Genomic DNA, 19,019 nt, shown 5'->3' on the forward strand with positions numbered 1-19,019 from the left:
ACCGATTGAAAACTATAAGCTCCACCTGTCCCGCTGTGCGAATGATACGATGCGAAATTCCAGCATCGATTGGAATTTTCGCAAGAATAGGATACAGCAGTAAAGCACTATATGCATAATTTCTTTTCCCTTTGTGCAAGCGCGGACTGCAAATACGATGCAGTGCATGAGGCATACGCATTGGCAGAAACCGAATAATAGAATTGTAAAACCGGAAAGAATACTCCGTCTGTAGTGGGGATGAAGCAACGGACGCAGTAGTGGAACACTCACTGTCTGGGCGGCAGCTGCGAGCGCAGATCGCGAGCTGTTGACGCCGGCTGTTGGCGCCGCTGCCCGTCGTGTGGTCCGTCCGCCTGCCGTTCAACGTTAATAAATCCCCTTTCAAAGTGGTGGAGGTGCTGGGTATCCAAACCTGGAACTCCGAAGTCGGACGCCACTAACTCCCAATGACAATGCCTGATGGAACCACCCACCAAGCTGTCGCCCAATCCCCTCATGTTTTCGCAAGTAGCGCGCTGCGCCAGCGCGACCCTCCCTTTTTTAGCGGAACAGATGACGACGATGTGGAAGATTGGCGGGCAACATTCGGAAAGCTGAGCGGCCTAAATAAGTGCGACGGCCCGCCGAAACTACAGAATGTCTCGTTTTATCTCAAAGACGTCGCAAGCCTTTGGTACCACAACCACGAGTCCGACACCGCGACATGGACTGCCTTCTAGAAACGCTTCGCAGATGCGTTCGACCGCCCCGCCATGCGCAGAATCCGCACCGAACAGCGCCTCCGCGGACGTGCGCAGCAGCAAGGCGACAATTTTAGTAGCTACATAGAAGACGCGATCGACTTATGTAAGCGCCTGAATGCTTCCATGACCGAGCAAGAGAAAATGAAACACATCCTGAAAGACATTGTCGACGATGCCTTTCATATGTTGCTGGCCAAGGACCCACACACCATCATTGAGCTTACGACTTTATACTATAGCTTTAATGAGCTACGTAAACAACGCATCTCAGTTCGGCGGCCGACAACAACAGACGATTCCCTCGCCGCCTAAACCATAGGCGGTGACCATGATACGCTACTGTCTCAAATGAAGAATATGTGTGTGAGGAACTGACATGGCAGCTTTCGTGTTTATCGTATTGGCCGACTTCAGAAGTGCCTACGCACAATCTAGCGCCACCTATTACAAAATTTATTCAGGAGCAGGTCTCCGAGGTGCTGCCCCCCATCTCTCAGTCGGCACCTGTTGATGCACCACTCACTAATGCGGCTGCCGCTGTCGACTGCCACAGTTCGCCCCTCAACCTCTACGACAGCCACCGGCCCCACTCCCTATTGCACAGCAGCACATAGTAAACCCGTGGCGCACTGCGGACAACCGACCAGTATGCTAGGCTGGTGAAATTCTAAGTCAGGTTGCACGCTTCTGTCGTCGGCGATTCTCGGCAGCCCCAGTACTACACGTCACAGGATGCGTAACCTGATGTGTACACCCGAGACCCCCAGCCTTACTCCGCCTTTCAACCCTTTGCTTGCCGTCGCTCATCCTCACCACGCCGCCGTTGTTTGTGACCTATGGGTCTCCGACCCTGCGCTGAGACGGAAAACTGACTGCCGCAGCTCCGGAGGCACGAGCTGCGTCGTCGTTTACCTACGTAAGTCCTCGCTTGTCTCTCGCCAATTTTGTCGAAGTGTTTGTTGGTGTTCGAACTCCTGCGCTCGTCGATACCGGTGCCACTAGATACGTAATTAGTCAGAAATTCTGCTGCTCTCTCTGACAACGCCACCTACAGCGTTCTCCCTCAGCACTGCAAGCGCACAGCGAATTCATCCGATTGCTGCCTGCACAGCTAAAGTCGTCATTGGAGACGCACTTTACAACGTTGAGTGTATTGTGTTGACTTCGTGTTCACATGATGTGATCTTCGGGTCCGATTTCTTATCACGCCATCACACCGTTGTAGACTGCGCTCGCGCTCAAGTTGCAGTGTCTGTCTTTGACGATGCACATTCTGCCCATGTGCCCGTTCCTGGTGTTGACAAGCTGGTCGTGGCTGCTAACACTACCCTTCACCCTATCAGTGCTGTCGTTGTTCCTGTTTACTGTGCTGCCCTTTCTGAAACTACAGTTCTGTTCACGCCATCTGACATATTCCGTCGCCGCCGGCACCATGCGTCGCTGCTATTTGCCGTCCCAGCACTTCGCCAGAATGCCTCTGGAATACTTATTTCAAACACTCCCTCATGCCCTCTCACATTACGGCGTAATGAGACGCCTGGCCAAGTTCACTTAGTCGTCGATAATGTTATCGTGCCTATTTATTCCTACGAACCGATTCACAATGTTCATAATGAGGCCGAACAATTTTGCCTCACTGTTGTCGCTATTTGAGAGGCCTTCGCCCTGCAGTCGACATAAAATAGGCTGATGATGAAGATGTTTAAGTACGGCGCAAGAGCGGACCCAGCACAAGCAAACTGGGTCCCATCTTGCGCTGTATTTAAACAGCGACCCAAAATCGTTCTGCCTCATTGTGAGCAAGGCTCCCGTTCCGGAGCTGAAACGTCATTCCATCTTTCCTTTTCTGATCGGTGCCATCCGATTTTCGTCAGGCACCATCCCGACCAGACGGGTTTCCGTCAAACCCTTGACTTCAAACTGCGTATGTGGTGGCTGGGTGCTGTCGCCCAGCCATATCTTGATGACGATGATGTTTCTACGTTGGGGATAATAATAATAATAATCTGCGTTCGGGGCAGAGTCTGCGTGCGTCGGCGGCTTGTAGCTTTGTGCGTGCTGTGCTTTCGGCGCTCACTTTTCCTTGAAGGGATAGACAGCGCGAACGTCGCTTCGCTCGCTGCTGCTGCCGCATTTCCTAACACCAGCGTTTTAAAAGCTAGTCTTCGCGGTAATAGAGTCAGTTGTGATCACGTTTGCTTGTGCGCACGTAGCACCATGCTTGTCACTTTAGTTAGTGTGTATGTGTCTTAGGTTTATGAGGTCAATAAAACTACTACCCTTACTTCGCATGGCTGTCCACTAATATGCTATTGCAATGAATGCTTCGCCTTTTCGGCGAAAGTGTGACTTTTTTATTACATGACTCAGCTTTGTCAAAAAGAGGAAGAAATGCGGGTTCGGGTACACAGCACGCAACAATCAATGGTTTCACTTGAAAAAGCACGAATCTTAAAGAGACACAAAGGGTAAAATCACCTGAGCTTTGTTGGTAAATCACCTTTTCATAACGCTCCAATTCTCATTCCTACAGCTAGCAGATGCTTTCGAAGCCAGAAAAGACCGAATAACGAAAGGCTAGTATCAACACTGCCTGCAAATTTCCGCAGGAGCTCGCCATGACGTCACCAATTTTCATACTGTCTTCTCAATCTTAGTTACCATTTTATTGGTAAGGATGGACAACAGTATATTTTTAGTGAGACAAAAAATGAAACACTGAAAGTTCTGTGCACTGTTACTAAACCACTACAGTTGAAATGTAAAAAAGTTAATTGCAATGCGTGATGTTCTACTGACAAACTAGCGCGGGGGATTCAGCGGGCAACTCAAAAATGAACTATCATTGTAATTTTCTGTGCTTGTAATAAAGCTGGTTAAAGAGAAATGAACGAAAGCAGAGTTAGTGAAGAATATTTATGAATACAAACTGATTCAGTGTTTCGCTTTGTTTCCCTTTAACGTTATACAGCTACAATAGGTACAAGCATGCAGACAGCCGTTTTGAGCAGTGGCGTCTCTAGAGTGTGCGGTAAGAGGTGCGGTGCCTGAAAGCGTGCGTCCATGCGCTCCCCCTGCGCCGCGTTTCTTTATGTAGTCAAAGAGAGTACATACGAAGTACTAGAAAATATAGCATGGATGTAGATATTTTAAACGAATAATCTCAGCTCACCGCCAAATTGTAAAAAAGGTTTTCTCTTCTTAAATCCCACTTAGCGCCGCACAGGCTGCCATTGGAATCTGAACCTGGCTACGTTTAATGTTAGACCGTTATCTAGTGAGGCGAGTCTAGCAGTGTTATTGGAGGAATTAGAGGGTAGTAAATGGGATATAATAGGGCTCCGTGAGGTTAGGAGGAAAAAAGAAGCATATACAGTGCTAAAAAGCGGGCACGTCCTGTGCTACCAGGGCTTAGCGGAGAGACGAGAACAAGGAGTCGGGTGCCTGATTAATAAGGATATAACTGATAATATACAGGAATTCTGTAGAATTAACGAGAGGGTGGCAGGTCTTGTTGCGAAACTTAATAAGAGGTAGGAATTGAAGATCGTACAGGTCTACGCTCCTGCATCCACTCATGATGACCAGGAAGTCGAAAGCTTCGATGAAGACGTGGAATCGGCGATGGGTAAAGTGAAAATAAGATACACTATACTGATGGGTGACTTTGATGCCAGGGTAGGCAAGAAGCAGGCTGGAGACAAGGCAGTGGGGGAATATGGCATAGGCGCTTGGAGCAGCCGGGGAGAGTTATTAGTAGACTTTGCAGAACAGAATAATATGCGGATAGTGAAAACCTTCTTCCACAAGCTGGATTGACGAAAGTGGACGTGGAGGAGCCCGAATGTCGAGACTAGAAATGAAATATACTTCATACTCTGCGCTAACCCTGGCATCATACAAGATGTGAACGTGCTCGGCAAGTTACGCTGCAGTGACCATAGGATGGTAAGAACTCGTATTAGCCTAGACTTGAGGAGGGAACGAAAGAAAATGGTACATAAGACGCCAATCAACGACTTAGCGGTAAGACAGAAACTAGAGGAATTCGGGATCAAGCTACAGAACAGGTATTCGGCATTAACTCAGGAAGAGGACATTAGTGTTGAAGCAATCAACGACAATCTTGTGATCATCATTAAGGAGCGTGCAATAGAAGTCGGTGGTAACTCCATTAGACAGGAAAACAATAAGCTATCGCAGGAGACGGAAGATCTGATCAAGAAACGCCAATGTATGAAATCATCTAACCCTACAGCTACAGTAGAACTGGCCGAACTTTCTAAGTTAATCAACAAGCGTAGGACAGTTGACATAAGGGCATATGGATAGAATTGAACATGCTCTCAGGAACGGAGGACGCCTAAAAGCAGTGAAGAAGAAACTAGGAATTGGCAAGAATCAGATGTGTGCGTTAAGAGACAAAGCCAGAAATATCTGTTGCATATCCTCCATTCCGGAGCCAAAGTCACCCCCTCCCCCCCCCCTCCAGAGGGGCCGGACATTTGATACCCCTCAAACTACGTGCCTTACTGGCGGGCGCGATCTACGAACAGCAACTGGCGGTGCGGTGGTGCCTTCCAAGTGTGGACCGGGTTCTTGTACGTGCGTGGTGCAAGAATGCCTGTTTGGCACGGTGTATTATGACTTTCTCCTTCTCTCTACTCTCTCCCATTTCCTATACCGTCTAGTGAAAAATAAAACAGTCTTCTTGATGCGCTCGAAGCGAAAGGACGTCTGTCGTTTTTCCATAAGTTCAAAGTTCTCCGTCTCTTATTCCACAACATTTTTGGTTCCGAAACCCGGGAATAGGGACGTCAAAAGATGGACATCGACAGAATCAAGCGAAAAAGGGCCGTGGCGCGAGCATCTACAACCAAGCTGATCCATGATGTATCCACTACGGACGGCAGCGCATCAATCGGTGAGCTGGAAGAAAAGGTAAATCTTCTTTCTTTTAAAGAAGACTCACTGAAAGAGCTAGATCGGGAGATAGGAAAAGGCGTTGAAGATGAAGCTTTCGAAGAGGAAATTGCATGCTCCCAAATGTACAGAAAAAAGATCAGCGTGGCGAAAACAAATGTACAGCGCATGCTACGCGACTTTAGCTGCGCAAATGTTTCATCAGATCGCACACTAAATTCCTCAGATCAAAGAGAGTCTAGAGCAAACGATTCGCAGATACGCCCCACTTTAAAGCTGCCAAAGCTTGAAATCAACAAATTCAACGGAGAGCTTCGAGAGTGGCAATGGTTCTGGAGTCAGTTTGAGTCGACTATCAACGCTAACCAGAACCTCTCAAACGTACACAAATTCAAGTACCTCAAAAGCTACTTGACAGAAAAGGCGGCCGCTGCGGTAGCAGGACTTGACTTCTCGGAAGGCAACTACGATGTCGCTCTCTCGCTATTAAAGGAGAGGTTCGGCAGAAAGGAAGTTATTATAGAAGACCACATGTCATGGCTGCTTAACATCAAGCCAGTGCGTGACTCACGGAATCTCGCTCAACTGCCCAGCCTCGTCGACGAAGTAGAGACAGGTGTACGCAGCCTCACTTCTTTAGGCGTGAGTGTTGGCACTTACGAAACTTTGTTGCTGACCGTAATAAAGAAAGCGGTGCCTGCCGACCTTCGTCTGGAATACCAACGAAAAAACGAGGCTACGAACGAAGGAAGTGAGCTAGAGGAGTTCCTGTGTTTTTTTAAGAAAGGAGGTTGCGACGCGGCAGATCATACAGCGGGCTGAGGCTCCGAGAGACAACAGTGCTGAATTGGTAAAGGAAAGGCGCAACAGCAACACTAAAGCGGCGAACATGCCTACTGCAGCGGCACTGCACACCACGATCAAGGACAGCACAGGATGTCTATTTTGTAATTCGAACGGCCATGAGACCGGCAACTGCAGTGCAAAGATGTCTGTGGCGGATAAGAGAGAAGTGCTGAAGCGTGACAATCGATGTTTCCGGTGTACAACAAAAGGGCACGAGGCAAGAGAATGTCGTAAAGCTAAGTGGCTCAGGTGTGGCGTTGCAAGGGCAGACATTTAACGACAATATGCGACCATGATTTTAGGAGGCGCCGAAACACTGATGAAGGGGATGCATCTTCGTCACCGGTGATTGAGCAAGCAACGGTGTTGAAGTCCTCATTAGGCACGGAAGATGACTTGATGTGCACTGGAGAGCAGCTGTTTCTCCTGCAGACAGCGCGAGCATGGACAGAGGGCCCACATGAACGTACACTTCTCAGGCTTCTCCTGGATGGTGGCAGTCAGAGAACCTTCATCCATAGCAACCTATCCGAAAAGCTGCAGTTAAAGGTGCTGGGAGAAGAGGAACTTAAAATATTTGCTTCTGGCTAGCAATCAGCCATAACACGCACAAAAACGCGTTGAGTGGAGCTGTGGCTCGGAAGCCAGTACGCCGGGAAAGGGGTGCGAGTGGAAGCTCTGGAAGTTCCTTGCATCTGTGCAGATATCATGGCTGCTCCATCCAAATTCCGTCCTACTTCCACTTTCAAGATTTCACTTCCAAGTCGCAGACGCCTCGCTGGGCGGCCAAAGTGAAAATATTGACCTTTTGATAGGCGCTGATCATTACTGGGAAATTGTCACAGGATCCACTAAGCGTCTCAGCTCCAAATTGATGGCAGTGGAGACTGTATTCGGATGGAAAGTCCAGGGCCAGGTCGGCACAAGGAAGTCAACAGGAGTCTGCTCCTCGGCTGCTGGCGCCATGCGGATAGGAGTGAGTGAACAAATTTACAAGTAAATATCAGCACAGCTAAAGTCTTTCGGGGAGCTCGAGCACATCGGTATCAAGGAACATGAGCCAATCCGTCCTCGTCGTCACGAGGACGTGGTCCTTCAGCACTATAAAGAAACCGTCAACTTTGAGAATGGCCGCTATAAGGTGTCGTTCCCTTGGAATTCGATGGTTTACGAGCTTGGCGACAACTACGAGTGCGAAGCAAGGCGTCTTAAAGCAAAGACAAAGCGCCTTTTGGAAGGAGATTCGTTGATTAGGGAATACGACGCCTGCATAAGAAACCACATAGAAAAGGGCTATGCAGAGCGAGTCAGCAAGGATTGCGGCACGTTGGAAGGTCCGGTGTACTATATGCCACATCAAGCAGTTGTTCGTCGCGAAAGCCAGATGACAAAACTGAGGGTAATATTCGATGCATCATCAAGTACCAAAAATCGCCTCTCACTTAACAATGTTTTGGAAAGGGGCCCAAACTTAAACCCAGAGCTCATTGATGTGCTTATCAATTTCCGCACTTACAACATTGCCATCGTTGCGGATATTGAAAAGGCCTTTCTCCAAATATCACTATCATAGGGCGGTCGGAACGCTGTGCAGTTTCTCTGGTGCGCTATGACACCAAAGAAAGGGGAAGAACTTCCAGCTGTGGTGACCTATCGCATGACTCGCGTGCCGTTCGGTGTCACGTCGAGCCCATTTCTCTTGGCTGCAACGTTGCACCATCATCTTGAAGGCCTGCCGAAATGGTATGCTGAAACTGCTGGTATTCTGCGCAAGCATCTTTACGTGGACGACCTTGTAACTGGGGTTGACCGCCTTGACAAAGGTAAAGTCTTGTGCCAGGGATCCAGAGCTATATTGTCTCAAGCAGGGATGCGGCTACACAAGTGGATGTCGAACGACCGCGATCTCGTCAGCTTCTTAGAGAATGGCAATGTGGAGAGAACGAACGCTGATGCTGCACATGCAGCAGCTACAAAGGTATTGGGAGTAGGTTGGAATGCTCAGACAGATCACTTTGAATACAACCTAACTTCACTCATCGACTTCCTCTCCGCAAGAGCCGACAACAAGAGATTTGTGCTGCCAGTCTCGGCAAGAATTTTCGACCCTTTTGCATTTATTCCTCCCACAACATTATGCGTAAAGGTAATGTTCCAGAAGTTGTGGGAGTAGGGAATTGGTTGGGACGATCGCTTGCCTGAGACATTGCAGCCTGAGTGTGACTGCTGGTGTAGGGAGCTTCCATGCATTGAAGGAGTGTCTATTCCAAGACTGATAGCGCCAGGCTTTAGAAATGATGATACGGAGAAAGTGGTGCGTGTTTCCTGTGAAGCAAGCCCGAAGGCCTATGGTGCTATCGCATATATCGTGTCCAAGTCTCCGTTCGGACTAACAAATGTCAGCTTGGTCATGGCTAAATCAAGAGTGGCCCCTTTGAAACGCCTCTCGCTACCCGGATTGGAGCTGATGGGAGCCCTTGTTGGCGCGCGACTATGCCACTACGTTGCCAAGGCCTTGGATCTGAAGAACGTTGCTACCATCCTCTGGACTGACTCTACAGTAGCTATGTACTGGATCAAGGGAAACGCTGCCAGATGGAAGCCCTTCGTGGAAAATCGAGTCTTAGAGTTACAAGCGCTGACAGATCCCAGGGATTGGAGACACTGCCCAGGCTCAGACAACCCCGCTGACCTAATCACCCGCGGCATTCTCCCATCGGCCCTGCGGGAAAGCGAACTGTGGTGGAAAGGACCCCGTCGGCTTCAGGAGCATGACACGTGTTGGCCAATGATAAGTGAGCCGAGCTCGAAGGTTGGGGAGTGCCAAATGGAAGAGCGAAAGGTGACGGTGATGCCTATAGTATCATCGTCATCAATGGCAATTTTCAATGTTGAGAATTATAGTTCATTCAGCAGAGTCGTGCGAGTAACCGCGTGGGTCCGCCGCTTTGTCGACAACTGCCACAACAAAAAAGGAAGGACGATCGGCCCATTACGAGCTGAAGAAGTAATCAGTGCCGAAAGGTATTGGTTGGCTAAAGCTCAAGAAGATGCGTTCAGTGACGACATTTCAAACCTGAAGAATCAAAGACCGCTGCACAAAAGCTCTCCTGTTTTGCCTTTCAATCCGTACTTTGACAAAGAGGGCCTCATGCGAATTGGTGGACACTTGCAATTCAGTGATAACAACGGAGAGACTAAGCATCCCATCGTTCTCCCTGCCAATCACCCCTTCACGTCACTGCTCATACGGAAGGAACACTTGAGAACGCTGCGCACGGGCGTACGCGATACTCCAACACAGCTGCGAGAATCGTATTGGATTATCCGAGGACGTCAGGCCGCAAAGAAAATTATCAAGCAGTGCCTCGTCTGTCACAAACAAAGTTGCCCTCCAGCTACGGAACCAGTAGCACCACTTTCAGCTGACAGAGTGACAAAGGGAAACCCGTTCGACATCGTTGGCATCGATTTTGCAGGGCCGTTGACTTGTCAACAGTCACGCGACAGCAAAAAATGTTCCATCGCTATTTTCACCTGTGCTGTGACACGTGCCGTCCACCTTGAGCTCGTCAGCGACCTGTCGGCTACAGCCTTCCTCTTGGCCTCTAAACGCTTTGTGGCACGCCATGGAATTTGCTTGACGGTGTATCCGGACAACGCGCTCACATTCAAGCGCGCAGCCAGGGATCTAAAGGCAATGTTCATGCTGTTGCAAGTCAAGGAATTGCAGTCATACTTTGCCGGAAACAAGATCAGATGGAAGTTTCTTGTTGAACGGGCAGCTTGGTGGGGTGGATTCTGGGAGCGGATGGTGCGATCTGTGAAAGTAGCATTGCGAAAAGTGTTACGTCGGAGCAGCTTGAGTTTCGAAGAACTGACCACCGTTCTTTATGAGGTGGAGGCCGTGATCAACTCACGCCCACGACCCTTCCTCCACACCTGCTGCCAGACGAAATTCCTGGCGGTGGCATGCATCTCTCACGACGCTGGAAGTACCGGACTGCCACGGCCGATGGTTTCTGGAAACGGTGGCGGAAAGAGTACTTATTGGAGCTCAGATCGGCACATATGTGCGACCAACGACATCGAGCGATTTGAAGAAAGGCGCCTTGGTGCTCCTGAGGGAAGACCGCTTGAAACGCCACATGTGGAAGATCGCCAGAATTAAGGAAGCATTTAAGGGTAGAGACGCCAAGGTGCGGTCCTGCAAACTGGTATTAAGTGGGGCAACTGAGGTGAAGTGACCGATACAGCTGCTGTATCCCTTGGAGATTGTGGAGCAATGAGCTCAATAATAGTTCGCTCATCCGGGGGAGGTTGTTGTATATCCTCCATTCCGGAGCCAAATTCCCCCCCCCCCCAAAGGCGCCGGACATTTGATAAACCCCCACGCTGCGGGCCGCCGACGAGGTGGCAAGGAGGACTCCCTCTCAGAGGCGCCAGACACTTCATACCCCTCAAACTACGTGCTTTACTGGCGGGCGCGATCTACGAACAGCAACCGGCGGTGCGGTGGTGCCTTCCAAGTGTGGACCGTGTTCTTGTACGTGCGTGGTGCAAGAATGCCTGTTTGGCACGGTGTATTATGACTTTCTCCTTCTCTCTACTCTCTCCCATTTCCTATACCGTCTAGTGAAAAATAAAACAGTCTTCTTGATGCGCTCGAAGCGAAAGGACGTCTGTCGTTTTTCCATAAGTTCAAAGTTCTCCGGCTCTTATTCCAGAACAATATCATTACTAATATGGATGAGATAGTTCAAGTGGCTGAAGACTTCAATAGAGATTTATACAATACCAGTAGCACCCACGACGGTAATGTGAGTGAGAATAACCTAGAGGAATTTTAAATCCCACAAGTAACGCCGGAAGAATTAAAGAACGCCTGGGGAGCTATGCAAAGGGGGAAGGCAGCTGAGGAGGATCAGGTAACAGCAGATTTGTTGAAGGATGGTGGGCACGTTGTTCTAGAAAAACTGCCACCCAGTATACACAATGCCTCATGAACTCGAGCGTACCAGAATCTTCGAAGAGCGCTAACATAATCCTAATCCATAAGAAAGTGGATGCCAAAGACTTGAAAAACTATAGACTGATCAGCTTACGGTCCGTTGCCTACAAACTATTTACTAAAGTAATCGCAAATAGAATCAGGAACACCTTAGACTTCTGTTAACCAAAGGACCAGGCAGGATTCCGTAAAGGCTACTCAACAATAGACCATATTTACACCATCAATCAAGTGATCGAGAAATGTGCGGTATATAACCAACCCTTATATAGAGTTTTCATTGATCAAGAAAAAGCGTTTGATTCGGTCGAAACTTCAGCAGTCATGGAGGCACTACGGAATCAGGGTGTAGACAAGCCATATGTAAAAGTACTGAAAGATATCTATAGCGGCTCCACAGCCACCATAGTCTTCCATAAAGAAAGCAACAAAATCCCAAAAGAAAGGCGCCAGGCAGGGAGATACAATCTATCCAATGCTATTCACAGCGTGTTTACAGGAGGTATTCAGAGACATGGATTGGGAAGAATTGGGGATAAGAGTTATTGGAGAATAGCTTAATAACTTGAAATTCGCCGACGATATTGCCTTGCTTAGTGACTCAGGAGACCGATTGCAATGCATGATCGCTGACCTCGCGAGGCAAAGCAGAAGGGTGGGTCTAAAAATTAATCTGCAGAAAACTAAAGTAATGTTGAACAGTCTCGGAAGAGAACAGCAGTTTAAGATAGGTAGCGAGGCACTGGAAGTGGTAAAGGAATACATGTACTTGGGGGAGGTAGTGACCGCGGATCCGGATCATGAGACTGAAATAATCAGAAGAATAAGAATGGGCTGAGGTGCGTTTGGCAGGCATTCTCAAATCAAGAACAGCACGTGGCCACTATCACTCAAGAGAAAAGTATATAACAGCTGTGTCTTACCAGTACTCACCTACGGGGCAGAAACCTGGAGGTTTACGAAAAGGGTTCTGCTTAAATTGAGGACGACGCAACGAGCTATGGAAAGAAGAATGATGGGTGTAACGTTAAGGGATAAGAAAAGAGCTGATTGGTCGAGGGAACAAACGCGAGTTAATGACATCTCAGTTGAAATCAAGAAAAAGAAATGGGCATGGGCAGGACATGTAGGGAGGAGGGAAGATAACCGATGGTCATTAAGGGTAACGGACTGGATTCCAAGGGAAGGGTATCGTAGCAGGGGGCGGCAGACAGTTAGGTGGGTGGACGAGATTAAGAAGTTTGCAGGGACAACATGGCCACAATTAGTACATGACCGGGGTAGTTGGAGAAGTAAGGGAGAGGCCTTTGCCCTGCAGTGGACGTAACCAGGCTGATGATGATGATGAATTTAGAGATATCATGTAGAAGACAATATAACATTGTTGTCGAGTATATATTAAATGACAAGTGAAATCGTTAGGTAAGCAGGAGGGCACATGGCACCGGAATTACAAGCGATAATATTGAAGCAAAACGACGTAAACAAGTATTGAACATAAAAGCCAGCACTTTATATTCTATGCAATACAATGTGCACAAATTGGCTCTAAAAAATTGCGTATCGTCAGCATGCAGCTTAAACTGCACAGCTTAAAGAATCGTGGAAAAGAATAAGCTGTCTGAAAAGATCGCAAAAATTTAGAAGGTAAAAAAAAACACTAGAGAAATAGTTGCTATTCACCCAAATTTGCAAGTTCTTTACTGACGGTTTGACCTTGTCACAGTAAAATTGCAAATGAGCGTAAACCCGGGCGTTGTGATATCTGTAGCTCGCAGAGCGCCTAGGAAGTAAATTATTCGAAGAATCGCTTATCTATCGAGCAGCCTTCATCGCCGTAAAGACTCTTGAACCAGTTTGTGCGGAACTGTTAACCATTACAATTTTTTTTCGGTTCAGGTTCGGTTTGGATTCGAGAACATTCTAAGAATTTGGTGCGGGTTTCGGTTCAGTTCGGGTCAAAAATTTCAGTTTGGGTACAGTGTTCGGTTTCCGTTCGTTTGACACTGATGTCGCAACCCCTTTTTTAAGAAGTTGACTAGCGGTAGCAGGGACACACGGTTTATTACTGTTAGTTTCTAACACGGTCTTGCTCTTTAAGACCGCAATATTTCCAGGCGATTACCGAACGAATGGTAACAGCGATCGATGCAAACATTTTTCGAAAGCGCGCGACGTCATGTAGTTGATTTACCTTAGTGTGAAAGTCATGTGACAATGAGGATAGAGACGGACGCCACAAGAGAAATGTCACCATCTTTGTCTGCAAAAATATAGAAGCTCATAATGCTCACGTAGCGATGCATCTTTATTGCTGTTCCGTTAGTGGATACCGGAATACATGTTACTTATTCTGTTATATATACGACTTCCCTTCCAACTGTACTGCTGAGTCAGTGGCCCTCATGGGATATCGGTCTCAGTTTTATTTCGCACGCGGTTATCACGCTAATATATCTCTAGCTCAATGCGACTTCTCATATTTGTTATATAGCGCCCATTGGATGGAAAACTTCTACGTGTCTTGTGATTAATACCCAGACAAGAATGACCATAATCATTCGCTGCCGCACGTTCGAAGCTGAGCAACTATGTCTAGTGTATTCCTGAATGCAAGGCATAGTTAAGAATTTTTGAATGAACCATTGTTCGCTTAAGGTTTACTTGTGAACATTGGCAGCTATGATTATATATATATATATATATATATATATATATATATATATATATATATATATATATATATATAGTGTGTGGGATGAAACATTCAAGAAAAATTTATTATGAGGGCGTGTTAGAGCGACGTCGGCTGCACTTTTGCAGAGATATGTCTGCTATCTGGGCGGGTTGGGAATACTGCACCGCAAGGACTGGTGATATCGGTCATCGGAAAGGCAACCCATGTGCTTCAGGTCTGCACCATTGTGCAAATGGAGGTGATACGCATTACGCTTTGGCGGCTTCGTCGCTAGTTCTGACAATTGTCAAGATAATAAGAGACAACCAAAAATACATTTAAAAAGTTATCATAGCATCAGTACACTGTATGTGAACAATCATAATGGCATGCTAATGATATGACATTGTTATTTGGTCAATTTCTTTGAGCGGTCACCCATATTAGAAAGCAAATGTGTGCTAACCTCCTTGATACTGTAGGAACTCACAATAAATGACAAGAAAATGCGTACTGGAAGCTCTACATCTGTCACAAATGAGATAAAGATGGCTGCTAAAACCTGCTTCTACATTATCTTTAGCCTTTGGTTAGTAAACTGAGTGAGCGAAAATTTTAGACTCCAGGTGTCTCGCAGAGCTTGTAGTTGGGTACGCAATCACATTATCTAGTGGTATTTTCGTAACAATAGGGTACAGCACAAAATTCCTGTTGGCGTATTTCTTTTTATTTTTACGTGCAATAGCACAATTGCATCATACAGAAATCGAATAGATAAATCATAGAACCTCAAACAATATCTGTCCCGGTAGAACTAGAGTTGCATAAGGCATTTTGATAAATAGGCTACTTTCATCGTCGAAACATTGGTTTCACTCTAAGCATTCCTTTTTCCGATTTGTGCCGATTACTTCACATATCACCTTTCGTGGACTGCGAATACATTGTGCAAAAAGAAGATGGCTAACGCGTTCATTTAAATGCAAGAGCCCGAATAGACGACAAGAACTGCCAAGACAACACAATGCGTCAACTTCCAATACGGCCTTATCAGAACCAGGAGCAAACACATACGCAACCTAGCCGTGGTTGCGCACGTTCGGTAGCCTGCCATCTCAAGACTAATATCAGATTAAACATAATAAATTAAACAAAAAACAGGAAACCGACAAAAATACATGCATTTGACAATGACCAGCCATCCACATTCATATCCGAGACCTTGATGACGATATTTTTCTCCCGAATAAAAAAAGGAATTTTCACTGGTATTTTTCTATCACTCCTACTGAATGAACTTTACCTCGCTCAACTACACCGGAGTCTTGAAAGGCGAATGCAGGGAAGTGAATAGCCAAGGTTTTATTTATCTGAACGATTTTCCTATCTTACTAGATGCAAAACGTGTCGTCTGCGAGCAGGCTGCTCAACATGTGTTGAATATAATTAAAGAGTGCTTGCAGCCATTAAACATTACTAATGAGACGCGGGCTTATGATTCTGAGAATTCTTATTTGAAATTTTGCCTTGAAGCCATTAACTGCTGTTGTATGTGTAAACACCACGCCAGGAAACACTCCTGCTTTTTCCTTTTTTCTGCCCGGAACAAACTAATAAAAGGGCGAATCTAAACTTCATGAATGCCCTAAAGAATTCACGTTTCCATAAGTGCTATCAGCCGTGTTCCGGCATTTTGTAATCCCCTCACTGGCTAAACATTTGCTCAGGTCGCGCCCGACTGAATTCCCAGCCTTGATAATATATTCACAGGACAGTTACCAGTGTGTGAACTGAATGTTTCAGCATTACTTCTGCGTTTAGAGGAACGAATGCTTTGTTTCTTTATATATTTCAATACAGGGTCTTGTTAAGTTCACTCTCCACAACGCCATCTATGGCTATGCGCAGCAACGTTCGCGGGTGACTGCAATTGCCTACGTAGACTGGTGTGCTTGCTTGGGTGCTCAGTTGTACAATCGTCCACTATCAGAACTCAAAGCTTTAGGTCAGTACTCCCACAGAACCTCCGCGCTGAAGGCCTTATTCACGTTATTAAAGTTCCTGCGATCTACGGGGCTTCACGACAGAACTTCAGAACATCGGCTCCTGCCGCTCTGTAGTGTACGCAGTTTGTTCGCGTTCGCCTCTATTTCTCTCTATCTCCCCCTTCCGCTCTCTTTCTCTTTTTATCCCCCTTCACCCTTCCCCCCGTGCAGGGTAGCCAACCGCAAAAGCCTCTGGTTAACCTCCCTGCCTTTCTATGGATCCTTTTCTCTCTGTCTAGGTGCTCATTGACATACCAGCTGCTATACCCCATGTAGGATTCATCACGGCAAAACGTCATTTTTGTAGACAGCACATGTCACGAATACGGAAAGAGAGGAAAGGCAGAAAATATGAAACATCCCATTTGCCGGTTTGTTATCCTGCAATGGGGATGTAAAAGCAAAAGTTGGATAGAAGCTAGGGCTATCTAAAGAGAGAGAAAGAGACAGAGAGAGACATTCATTAGAGGCGTTCGCAAAGGTCAGTGGATTCCATGAAGCGCACTAGCACTTGCATAACCATCTGATGTCATAGTAATTCCATTCGGTGTCGTAGAACTCTTGCTTCCGACAAAGCCTGCTCGTCCAACTGGTTGAGTACGGCGAAAAGCGATGGTTTCTGCACACAGCACTGCGGCCACTGGCGCAAAACATGGCGAATAGTTTCCTCGTCATCACAGTGATCTCAGGCAGCAATGTCGGCAATCACTCCTCGAACGCGTAAGCATTGGTAAGCCTAACCTCCAGCCATAGCCTACAAAAAAGTTCGCGGAAAAGTCTCGATGAAAATCGACGGCTTAGTAATGTATCCACGCAATATATTCAAGCATGCATGAAGTGTGGTTCATACCGTTCACATATGGTGCACGGATGGAAGCATGCGTGCAAGCAGTGCACATGGTGCAAGCATGCGGAGCTTTATTCTGGTGTTCCTCATAAACGGGCTCTGTTTAGTGTTCTATACTCATACATAAACTATACTATACACAAGCGACAAAAGAAGAGAAACTGGCACACATGACCACAACTTATCATTGTCGTAATGAAGATAAGCGTTATTGAACATATAAGTTTGGTTTATAGGTGACTGTTTTCCGCATGGGCTAAACGGGAGAGCTTCATGGGCAGTTTTATACTGATAAAGACCCAGTGACATGATAGGTACTAAAAAACTACTTGCCGCCTTTTCTCAGTCTGGAGGTGTATGACTTCTGTAATTTCAAGCACCAGCTATTTTTCTGAATATCTTCCGGCTGACTTGGAGGCCTTCATGCGCACTCATAAATGCATCAATAAGGCAGCTTTTGTTGAAGTGGTGCATATATTGTAGGGCAAGTAAACAAGATAATTGCCAACATACGGGCAAAATTTTTAAACATCCTTGAAAGTTAATTGTGCTGCAGCACGCGGTCACCAACAGCCAAAAATATGTCACACGAAAATGGTGAGAACGGCAAAGAATACATATACTTTTCTTTAGAACATCCATCATGCCTCACATAAAATGGGAGCAAGTGTTCCCTCAAAATGCTGAAAAAGGAACTCCCCGACAGTCTTTCGAATCTGGGTTCGGAGCATAACGGCATCAAACTTTACAGTATACGTGCTGTGGTAAGCGTCTGACTCTTGACAACATTGCAAATCATGTTTTGACATCATGCAACATAGAAAATACAGGGCGGAGTAGGGGGAAGTCCACAAATACCACGTTAAAAGCACAGTAAAAAAATAATTGCCATTCCAATTTCTGAAGGTGCAGGACCAGCGAAACTGTGTATGTGGGCCTCTTATGGCGAACTCTCCATTGCCGTGTGTCATACATCGTATGCACATTATTGGAAGGTGGGGCGCGTTTAGTCGCTCCTCCACGATTTTGAGCCTCAGAAGATGATGAGGCAGCGGGGGGAGGGGGGGGGCTATACACGCTCATGTATTGCTCGAAAACATGGCACGACACCTTGTACTAACGAATCCCGGCACGTAGAACCAACGCGCACCTCACGACACTTCGAGGGCACACACTGCTTCGCAGTAGCCAAGGCGATCGTGCGTTGGTTGACGTCCCGCAATGCAGTAGTCGTTGTGAGGTCACTCGAAAACTACAAGCGGTCACGCACAACAGAGGCCACACCAAATTGGTTCCCCATAATCTCCCTCGCAAAACGTACCGTTGCTCCCGTGAAACGTTCCAAGTTTATTGAATCGAGGCCACATGGATGGTTCAGATTTCTTTCCGCCTAGCGTTCCTGGCTGGTAGCAGGCTTGCGGAATCGCCACGACGGGAGAGTGGAAGGAAAGGAAAGGAGATACGCGAGCGCTTGAAAGGCCGGCAAGAGAGGGTGGTGCGAACGTAAACATGACCGACGCGGGTCAAAGTCTGTCATCTGTTCTGATCATCTGAGTATCTGATCATCGTTGTATTTGCGCCCTCGATATTAAACTTAGTTTTGCAAGTTGGCGGAGTGCTTGAAGCCTGCTTCAATTCAACCGCGGGTCGCTCCGGTATTACACTATCTTCGTGATCCGCCCACGCTTCTTGGTCTACAGACATCGACCCGCTGGAAACTAGCCATACACAGCTTCGCTCTAGAAACATAGTTTTAATTGTCTGTCACAAGCTTCAAGTCCGGTCACCTTGCCCAGTTCACATTGTGCTTGACTGTAAGCTTCTAACAATGACGGGAAGTTGCTGAGGCGACATTTTAGTAGATGATGGCAAAAGAAGTTTGTTTAAACTCCTATTATTGCTCATGTTTTTAACATTATTGTTA

At 46.9% G+C, this 19,019-nt stretch overlaps 1 protein-coding gene and 1 pseudogene across 1 annotated transcript in view; one reads left to right on the top strand and one right to left on the bottom strand.

Moving 5' to 3' along the window:
- LOC142558027 (uncharacterized) overlaps nt 1–14,695 on the bottom strand; it is a 153,212-nt gene extending 138,517 nt beyond the window's left edge. Inside the window, exon 1 of the transcript XR_012822926.1 lies at nt 14,670–14,695. The gene's annotated coding sequence lies outside the window, so the exon portion shown is untranslated. The remainder of the gene's footprint in view (nt 1–14,669) is intronic.
- A 3,909-nt stretch (nt 14,696–18,604) lies between these two features.
- On the top strand, nt 18,605–18,784 carry LOC142558638 (U2 spliceosomal RNA; annotated as a pseudogene).
- The last annotated feature ends 235 nt before the right edge of the window (nt 18,785–19,019 follow it).

Source organism: Dermacentor variabilis, chromosome 9 (assembly GCF_050947875.1).
Source record: "Dermacentor variabilis isolate Ectoservices chromosome 9, ASM5094787v1, whole genome shotgun sequence".
Classification (NCBI taxonomy): Eukaryota; Metazoa; Arthropoda; class Arachnida; order Ixodida; family Ixodidae; genus Dermacentor; species Dermacentor variabilis.